Raw genomic sequence first — 11,128 nt, forward strand, 5'->3', positions numbered from 1 at the left:
TTTTTGCAGAGGCAGTTTCTGATGTTCATCTTTGTGATTTGCTCTGAACCCAGGAGGGCTCTTCTTAGCTGTGCCTTTCTCTGATTCTCTCTAGTAAACTTATTGGCCTACAGTTTACCTTGTAAACTTTTTTTTTTTTTTTTTGAGGAAGAGTCTGTTAAACAAAGAATTTCTTTATTAATACAAACTATTAATACATACCCACAAACTATAAAGTGCTAAGAAATTTAAATATCTAAGTTATAGCAAACTGCTGGCAAGTCAACATCCAGGGTCAACAGAATGCCTAAGGGAGACTGCAATAGATGAAGCATCTATGGTAGAGGAGGCATCTTCAGAGGTGAAGGGGTCCAGGTGAAACAGCTTTTCAAGTTCCCTTGCCTCATTGAGGGTCATGAGAGGAACACCATTCAAAGGGGGGAGGTATGTGATCTGGTGCTCTTCAGGCAGGTCAAAACTCTCAAAATCTAGTGGATTGAAGGGAAAGAATTTTTGTTTCTAGGTAAATGTCATTTGAGGTAGGAAAGGAGCTTTTTGCTTTAATGATCTTCTCAATCATCTTTTTGGTAGAGAAGTTTGTCTATTTGTGTTTGAGGGATCCATTAGTCTTTACGGACTTTTCCGTAGCCCTGTTGACCATTCCCAAAGCCTTTCTTGCAGCTTTAGGTAATGCCGTGGAGCATCAAATATGTTGCCAACATGTGGTGTTGAGACCTGAGGTCTCCCATCTAAAGTTTACTGAAGACCCAGACCCCAGCTTCACCTTGTAAATTGTAAGTGGGGCTACCAGCCCTCACTAAATTGCTTACAATTCACATCTTCATTGTTTTTAAGAGTGCTCTTTAACCTCAATTTCCTCACACTCTGTTTCAAACAAAGTCAGTTCTTTTGTGGGTGATTTTGGAGTTATATCTGTTCTTATGGCCTGCTTCTCCTCTTGTGCCAAATATCTGGTTACTCTCTGGAACTGGGGGTGGGGACAGTAACTCATCTTTCTTGGGGTGACACTAGGCTGGTAGTATGGTCTCTAGTGTTCTTGATTTTTTTTCTCCTTGCCTGAAACTCCACCTTGCAAGTAAGTTGGGCCAGCATTGATCAAGGTCCCAGTATTTTCAGCTTGTCTAGATTAGGGTAGATTCTCTGCCCTATCAGTGGGCTCCTATGGACATTCAGTTCTTTTGTTCAATATATCAGATAATATCCATTTTATAATATGTAACTTAAGTTGTATAGTAATTTTGTCCAGCATGGTCAAGAGTTTAGTCTCTGCTTGTAGCCAGTAGCAAAGAAGAAATTACTTTTCATCTAAAGAATATTTTTTCTGGCCCAATATGACATCTATATACTCAAAAACCCAGTAGGACTTATCAGAGGCTCTTCTAATACCACCTTATACTGAAACCCAGATCTTTTATGAATCAAATGAATACCTATCCCATTATCAATAATGCTTATTTAAGATCTTTTACAATAATATTAAGCTCTGAAATTTAAATGTGCTTACCGTAAGGTCTATAGGTTACTGTCCCCCATACCTAGATATATTCTACACACTTCCCATAATATAACTTTTCCCACAGTCCCCTGTGTTATGTGTATTTCTCCTAGACTTGGACTATTAAACATAATTTGACAGTTTTTACAAGTTAAAAGAATACATAGTAATAATAGGTCTTATGAAAAAAAAATCCTGGGAGGGTTTAAAGCAGTAAATATTTTAAAGAACAAAAATTGAGCCTAGACATTTTCTGAGAGAATTCAAAAATACAATTTCTAAATAACATACTTCAGCATTTCAAGTATATTAAGTACATGTATTTATTTTTCTATTATAATTTTCTTTAAAAAGTGTAACTTTTTTGGATGGTGGTACTCAGTCCAAATAATTATAACTAATATTAAAAAAATTAGAAACTGAGCTAATGATGGAAGGAGAGGTTGAATATAGTTGGATAACATAGTGAAAAATTTATGCACAATACATATGAATAAGATAAATCAAAGGCATATTATTTAATGTTGGATGTTGGGGTAAGCATAAATTCATCACACAGTTAATAGATATTTAAATAAAGTTGTAGATATTTTCAGCAATGAATGGTATACTTCTGATCTGATGAATTAATCTCAAAACATAAGTAGAGATTATCCCCAAATGCACTGATATTTTGGGGGGATACTATAGATGCAACATCTTTTATTTCATATAAACATGCTTCTTGGGACAAGGCTAATATAAAATGGACAATCTGCCTCTATAAACAACTAAAACATAATGTATATTAATTTAGAGTTTAATTATATATGAAAGGGATTAATCTTTAACATAACAAACATCATGTTTACATAACCAATTACATTTAATTTGAGATGGCAAATGTTTAAAAGACATCATCTATCCAAGTGTTCATTATGTCTATTAACTCTAATACTTTAGAGAATTAAAGAATATTAAATAGAAAACACCTGCCTGAATAGTGTTACTTTCAGTTATGACAGTTTAATAACATTCAAGGCATACATTTTTGCCAGAATGATTTGAGATTCTCAGAAAGTTAAACATATGCTCTATAGAGACCAAACACTAGTTTGAGTCCAATTAAAATAGTAATCCAATCATCTCCCATATGTTTATTTACTGCCTAATATGTGCCTACCACATACAAGTCCTTTTTGGTTTGCTCTCCTTGCTCTCATTCGGTTGCATAATGTGTATGTGTCAGATAGGGTTACATAGATAATAAACAGAAAATAAATTGTATAGCATGTTAGATAGCAATTCAATTATGAAAATGAATATCAGCAAACATGATAGCCATATTCCGGAAATTCTGGAAATTTTAAATAGGGTATTCAGAAAATCTCACTGGCAAGCAGCCATCTGAAGAATGTAAAGAGACAATTCACATGAATGTCTGGGGAATAAGTACTCCAGGTAGAAGGACCAGCAAGTGTCAGGAGTGGTCTTTCAAAGGAAAAGACAGTTATGACTGGAGATGAATGGATGTGAAGAAAAGTGCTCATATGATGCTCAGGTGATCAGAAAGCTAATGGGATACTACATCATGTCATTTCATGTAGACAATTTAAGAAAGTCCCAGGATCTAAAAGAATAGGGAAGTACCATTTCCCACCCACTGCCCTGCTCACAAAGCTGGAGTCACTCCAAGAGTGGGGAGCAACTATTTCCAGTACCAGTTCCAGACCTGTGGCTCAGATATTTTGCAGATCGTAAGAATAGGGGAAAGACAGATCATAAGAACAGAGAGTAGCAGACCTATTCTCATAAAATTCTGACTTTATTTCCACAGTGTAAAGGAACTTAAAGGCTTTTTTAAAAACAATAGAGATTTTAGTGGTAACCAAATAAGAGGAAGCTGGTAGCCTCATACGGGTAACAAGCTAAATCAAAGGTCAGCTAATTTTTCAGAGATAACCAGGAAGAGAGGCTAAAGAAAACCAGATCATAACAAACCCCTAAGGTGGGCCTCAAAACTATCCCTGAATAGGAAACTGAATTTAACAGGAGCAGACTGGAGCAGTTTGTCTCCCAGGACATTGTTGAAAACAATAACAAATTCAGCCAGCAATTCATGGAGCCTAACAGCTCAGTGTGATGCCAACGGAGACAGACAGCTTAACAGAGACATCAGGCAAAGAAACAGTCAGAACTAACTCTGCTAAAACAATGTCATCACAGAGTCATTTTGCACATGCTCAGTGTTGTGGTCTCTAAGGAGCAACATCAGTCTTCACACTGTGGGCAATCTATATTTCACTACAGTAGTCCAGCTAAGTAAGTAAACAATATAACAGTAAACAAGGACAACAACAAGCCCAGGGAGGAAGAGAGAATATCTAGAGTTGATATGTTATCAAAAATGTGCTGTTTTCAACAAAAGCTACAGCAAAACCATAGAACTGAGAAAGTGTGTCTCATACAAAAGGAAAAAAGCAGACACCAGAAACTGCTCAGTAGATGGTCCAGTAATTGAATTTAATAGGCAAGTCTTCAAAGCAGCCACTATAAATATGGTCAAAGAAAGAATGGAAACGATTCTTGACGAGTAAAGGAAGATATGAAGACAATATTTTGTTAAATACAGAATATAAATTAAAAACTAGAATGGATTGAAAATAAACAAATAAAAGTCCTGGAGTTGAGAATTACAATAAAAGAAAATTAAAATTTGCTAGAGTGGTTCAACATTAGATTTGAACTGATGGAAGAAAGAATCAACCAACTTGAAGACAAATGGATAAAGAATATGCAATTCAAAGAAAAGAGCTTAAAAGAGTTAAAAAATTACATGAAGATTCAGAGAAGGATATGACACTATTAATCATACCAATATATATAAAATGAGCATGGCAGAGAAAGAGGGAAAATGTCATTTAAAATGATAATAGCTGAACACATGCAAATGTAATAAAATCAATAATCTACACATCAAAGAAGTTCTATAATGACCAAGTTGTTTAAATAAAAAGAGATCTAAACCCAGGCATGTCATAGTAAAAATACTGAAAGACAAAAAATAGTCAATTTTGAGAACAGCAAGAGAATGACATGTCACATACATGAGAATCTCATTAAGAATTACAGCAGATTTCTCATCAGGAAAAATGAAGGCTAGAAGTTAGTGGGATGATATGTTCAAATTGCTAAAAGAAAAAAAAAAAAGAAAAAAAAACTCAGTCAAGAATCTTATACCTGGCAAAACTTTCTTTCAAAAATAAAGGTGAAACAAAGACATTCTAAAATAAACAAAAATTGAGAGAAGTTCTTGATAGCAGACCTACCTACAAGAATGCTAAACAAATTTCTTGAGGCTGAAATCAAGTTACAACAGACAGTAATTTGGATCTACACACACAAACACACGCTCACACACATACGGAGCACCAGTATGGACAATTATGCAATTAAAAAAGATATTATAAATGCCTGTATCTTCTCCTGTCTTCTTTTAACTGACACATAAATTATTTATTGAAAAGTATATATACACGTGTTATATATACACATTGTATATAATGTATTGCAGGATCTGTCACACATGCTTATGCAATATATTTGACAATAAAAGCACAAAGGAAGTGAATAGGAGCAAAGCTGTACTGGAATAAGGAAATGGTAACATGGTAACTCTGCTACACAGGAACCAACAAAGGGGACCAGAAAAAATATATAATTGTTCTTCCTTTTCTGTTTATTTAAAAGACATACATTTACATAAAGTAAATAACAAAAAGTAGCACAAAATGAGGGAAGAGTGGTTAGAGCTTTATGGGAGTAACATTTGTGTATCTCACTAGAATTAAGTTAGTATAAATCTGAAGTTGTTTTAATAAGATGTACCTAGTAAGCCCTAAAGCAACAACTACAAAAACGATTTTCTAAAGAGTGAAAAGATCATTAAAGGAATTGAACTGTTACCCTAGAAAATAGTCACCCAATTCAAAAGTAAGCAGTAAAGAAAAATAGGGGAACAGAAAAGACATGAGACCAATTAAAAAAAAAAAAAGGAAGATGTAATTCCTATGATAGTAATAATACATTTAAGGTAAATGGATTAAATAATATAATCAGAATACAGATACAGTCAGACTGGACTCAAAAAGATCCAAATATATACTGTTAAAAGGAAACATATTTCAAATTGAAAGACACAAATATAAAATAAAAGGGTGAAAAAGATATTTATTCCAAAAGCAACAATAAGAAGGCTGGAGCAGCTCTACTAATATCGGACAAATGAGAGTTTAATACAAAAAGTGTCCCTTTAAGTGTAAGTGGCGTACAGTTCTTCTTTGCACAGTACACGGGACCAGGTTTCCTGCCCCTTCCCCAGCACCAGAGCATCTTTTCTTCTCTCCTTTATTTACCTGTGTCTTGAGGCTGGGTGCTTGCTCTCCTCCCTCAGAGACAGAGGGTCTGCTTTTACTCCTCCTGAAACATTGGGTCCTTGCCTGTTCCAGGGGTGAGACAGATGGCTGCCCTGCCTTAGCGGCTTAATGTTTGGCTTCCTAGGGCACAAGAGTGTCAGCAAGGGGACAAGGCTTGCTCCCCACAGCAGATGGTCACCTTACACACGGCACCAGCGTAGGTGTCTCCGATTTCCTGCCGGCCTTTCATCTTATGTGCTTAAAGGATTCTGAGTGTGGGAACTCCTCCTGTGTCTCAGCCTCGCCCCCTTCACCCCAGCCATTCCAAACTGATAAGGTGCCCTCCACATAGCCTGTGAGAATGTGTTAAACTTGTAGCTGATTTCGTGCCACCTGCTTTTTATGTAGGCCACCTCTTTCTCCCGTGCTGTGCCAAGGGCTAAATAATTCCTTACTCCTCATTAGAAATTAGTTTACCAGTTGACCTTGCACCCCCAGCTCTATGCTATGCTCGGGTGAAATTATGATGTTGGCAGTTTTCCAGCTTGTCCTCTTTATTAGAGTGGGAGTAACTTTCTTTGCAGGTTTCTTCTGTCTAAGAAATGTCAGAAGCATCACATTATTTTTGAAATATGTTGTTTTCATTTTCATAAACAGAATCCACAGATTCTGCACCTCTCGATTCCTTTTTAAAGTGTTGTTTGTGAATAGTTGTATAATGTATATGCTTGCTTGTTTATTTACATATTTATAATTTCTTAAGTAGTTGAAAAATTCTATCTCAGTTTATTTTCAGTGCACTGAGAATGCTTTCTATATTATTTTTCTTTATTAAATTTGTGTCTGTAACTGTTTTTGTGAGAAAAACGATAACTGTGAGAAAATATTAGAGAACTGATTTTTGCATGTATAAATACATGTATTTATATGCATATGTGTACATAGGTATTCATTCATTAGATCTTAGTATTACATTGCTAAGTGGTACTTAGTATTGCTATACATGTTTACATATCTTTATTTACTCCATCTAATAGAGTCTCCAGAATCAAGACACACTACTCTTTCTCTTTGTTTTATTTTCTTACTTCTCTGTAGTTCATACTTTATACACATGGATGCTAATTAGTAGGTGTTGCATAAATACTTTGAAATTATGTCCTCCTTTTGGGTCATTATAAAGAATACATGTATATAGGTGTGTAGAAGATGGAGATTCTGTGCTCTACAATCATTCCACAAACTTACACTAAAATCTTATATATAAAACATTTTATTTAAATCAATCTTGTCCTAGATTTAAGAGAAATTTAAAAGTACTAATGAGGTATATTTGAATATTAAGATTTAATTCTCCATCCCAGATGCGTCCATTTTTGCATATGCCTAAATTAAGACACACACACACACACACACACACACACACCCCGTGTGATGTTTAACTGCTGCTATGTAAACCTACATGATGTATGGTACATTTGCACCAATATAGACAAAATGAAATCATGTAATATTTCTGTCAACAATCAAATTTTTTAAACTTTACAAAATTAACATACTATATGTTAATATCCTTAATCTAATTGATATATTTACTTTTGCTCAACTTATAATAATTATTTCCCTAAAGGACAATTAATGTATCAAAATGATGTGTAATGACCTAAAGAAAGTCATGAATACTAACTACTTTATTCCCAAGGTCAGATGTGGAGTGTTTGCTATGCTTTGGTAATAGTTCTGAACAAAGTATAGAACCTTGAATTAGAAGCAAAACTGGCTTGAAGGTAGGTGGATAAGCAGAGGCATAGTGGAGTAATTCAATGATTATCCATGTGTGATATCTATATATTTTCATGTGTGTAGAGTCCCTTTCTTGATTATCATGGGATTTTTCACTTGGACTTTGTAACACTGAAGAAGTATATAGAGCCAGGTGTAAAGGAACAGTGTACTTTTTCATAGAAATGCAAAAAGAATTTATACACATGAATAAAACAAACATATTTCCAACTGAAGTAACCTTATATTCCTTTGACATTGAGACAATTCTGAATCTTCTTTTAATAGTGGAAAATTTGTGTATAGACATAGTCTTCAAAATATTTATCAAACATTAAAAGATACATTTGGTATTTCAGTCTGTTCTTTCGCAGTTTCAGTCAAATTATACTACATGCAAAATTTAGTTATGGACTTGAACACAAGTCTCAAAACATTGAGAATTTTATCAGTACTGTACTCTCGTATAAAAGAAAAATGGTGAAATCTTTTCTAATTCACCAACGGTTAGTTGCACATTACTGTAAAAGAGCTGTGCAGTGCCCATCATATTCCACAGAGACAGGAATATTTTGTTGATGAATATTGCGGAAAAAGCTGTGTGCTTTTCTATTTACGAATAGGACTATATCATTTATTAAATACAGACTAAGAAATCATGCTCATATGTTAAGATTTAGTCTTCTCAGAGGATGGGGAAGGTTACCGTGACTCAAGTCTACAATCATGAATTTCTATAGCATGATTTTCAGAACATATTTCTGTGCATGAAGATTCCAAGGAGAGGTAAATGATATTAGAGTGTGTTTGGAAGAAAAGTGAAAATAGGCTTTTGATAAGGTGCTGCTTTTTTTCTCTTTACCCATTCACACAGGAGCCGCTAAATGGTAGATGTATGGGCAAGTGACATTAGAAGTGGCCCCTTATGAGTTCGTAAGGTTGTAACATTGGGGTGTACATTTTCATCCTATTTTAGAGTTGTATTAATTTTCATGATAGCCATATTGTTCTTAATTTTTCTCACTTTAAAAATTTACATAATATGACAAGCTGTCAGGTATGATTAAACATATCGTTTCATCATGTAAAATCCAAAATACTTAATGTAAAATCCAGTCAAGTTCGCTTATTTTTTAAAAGAAAACCCTGGGAAGAACTTTTGTGTGGGAGTCTTAAAGGTGATAAGGTTCTAAAATTGCACTTTTTAAAAAGTGCTTCTACTTTACTTTTATATCATTAAACAGGAGGCGGAATAATGCCTGAAAATTGTATTGGTTTGCTACATAAACATGATGACACTACTCTGGAAATATATTCCACGTCCAGTATTATTTAATTTGTCTTTTATCTAAATCTTCCTTCTCACACCCAAATCTGCTTCTCTTTCATGACTTTCTTATTTTTACCACTGATGTCCTATTTGAGACCTGTTGATTTGTTTCTTTTTATCATACACACTTATTCAGTTGCCATCTCAAGTCTGGTTCCTTACGCCTTGTCTTGTAATATATACTTTCAATTTAATTGTCCTCTATTAAAGATCACAAACTTACATTTTTTTTGCAGTAGCCTCCCAAATGATACCTCTTTCTCTAATTTCCCTTCCGTCAAATCTTCATTCCATTAGAAAATAATGAACGTTGAAAGTGGTGTTTTCACTGTTATGTCTCTTTTTAAAAATTATTGCTGAGTTCCTACTGTCTGGATTAAGTCTAAACTCTTTAAATTCGTTTCATTCTTCACTTCCCTCCCTCCAATATCTGATCATAACCCATTTTTCTTGAGTTATGGATATCACCTTCTTTACATAAATATTTACTTTTTCTAGTCAGTTATGCTCAAGGATCTCTCCACATCCTATTTCTGTTTTTGGTTTCACACATTTTCTTACTTCATGCCCTTCACTGCTATCACAAAATTATCACCAGATAATTTGCAACAAAATCATATTATTATTTTTTTTGCTATCACTTCACTATTTTCTCTTGCCTATTAAAAATCTACTCTTTGATGTTATAGCTTCTTTTTAGAGCGATGAACTTATCATTTTTATCTTGGTTTTTCTTAACATTCAGTTTTTACACATACCCACATTATTGATGAGATCATTATTTTCAACACACTTTTATCAAGATGTGTATAGAGTAATGCTGATGCCCTGTATGCCAGCTCTTATTCTGTTGCAGAATTATCTACTTTAGAAAATATTATATTATTGCATTTCCTTCTTTTTTAAAGGAATCACAAATGTCAATATTTTAAATATTTCATTGTTAAAAAAGAGGGCTCAGTATTTGTGTGGTTGAAAGTGTAAGGATGTTGAAAGGAACGGATTTGAGTCTACTTTTATGTGTCATTCTGATATTTGTTTCTTTAATACACAAGAAGGGATTCTAAAGACATAGACACCTTAAAAGGATAAATATCTTGCTTTACACATGAATATGAAGGCATAGAGCAACTTAGAATTGATATAATAAAGCTAAATTGTCATTCCTTGATTGGTCTCACTTTACCTGCCCTCTACCCCATCCCTTCACTTTAAAAATAATGCAGAACAGCAGACTATGTTTGAAGTACAGGGAGGAAAACAAAACAAAACATGGGCATTTACATAAAAACACTGACTGAACTCTCAAGAGTTAAAATGTAAGAGGTTTATTCTCCTTTTATCAAGCAATGTCTACAGACAGAGCATCCACATGGTGTAAGCTACCAAAGAAAGATATATGAGACAGACTTAACATTAAATCATTAGGTCACAGACACTTTATGTGGTTCGTGATCACAAAGGAGAAAATTGCTACAAAGGAAAACAGATAAGTAGAAACATAAGCTGATTTCTGTTGTTTATTAAATCTACCTCCCATAATGCTTCCTTAAGCTAAGAAGTAATCTACTGTATCACACAGTTCAGGATGCTATATACACATAAGATATTACACACTATAAAATTTCAGGTTTCTAAGCAGTTTTACACAATTTAAACTTGAGTAAAATTTGTATTTAAAAAAGACCTTATTGGATTACCTTCAGGAAATGGAGGTCATTTCAACAGCTCATTAGCATTTTTTGCAACAATAAAACAAAAATAAGTAAAAAGATTCTCCAAACATGTAAGCTATTACTTTAAGCCTGGTTAATTATCTGCTTATTTTAATAAACCAACTCGCTAGTTTTAATCCACTTCTACCAACATTTTCTTTGCTCTGAAAAAGAAAAGCAATAATTTTTACTTCTATGCAGTGTCTCATATAAGAGGATTAGTCAGGTTTCAAACACGGCACATAGTGAGAGAGTTAAGGATTATGTAGGAGTTAAACAGAAGTCATTTAGGAAAGTTATTAAGGAATGAAGTCCTGTGATGGGTTATATTTAAATAGCAAAGGCAATGGAGAAGTACATCTTTCCTCACCACTGTGGTTCTATCCCCTAATTCCCAATTTCTGTTACTAAT

General features: G+C 34.0%; 1 pseudogene; it reads right to left on the reverse strand.

Annotated features, from left to right (window-relative positions):
* Window positions 1-227: 227 nt before the first annotated feature.
* On the reverse strand, window positions 228-991 carry LOC102992060 (securin-like; annotated as a pseudogene).
* Between the last annotated feature and the right edge of the window lie 10,137 nt (window positions 992-11,128).

Source organism: Physeter macrocephalus, chromosome 7, assembly GCF_002837175.3.
Source record: "Physeter macrocephalus isolate SW-GA chromosome 7, ASM283717v5, whole genome shotgun sequence".
In the NCBI taxonomy this organism is placed as follows: Eukaryota; Metazoa; Chordata; class Mammalia; order Artiodactyla; family Physeteridae; genus Physeter; species Physeter macrocephalus.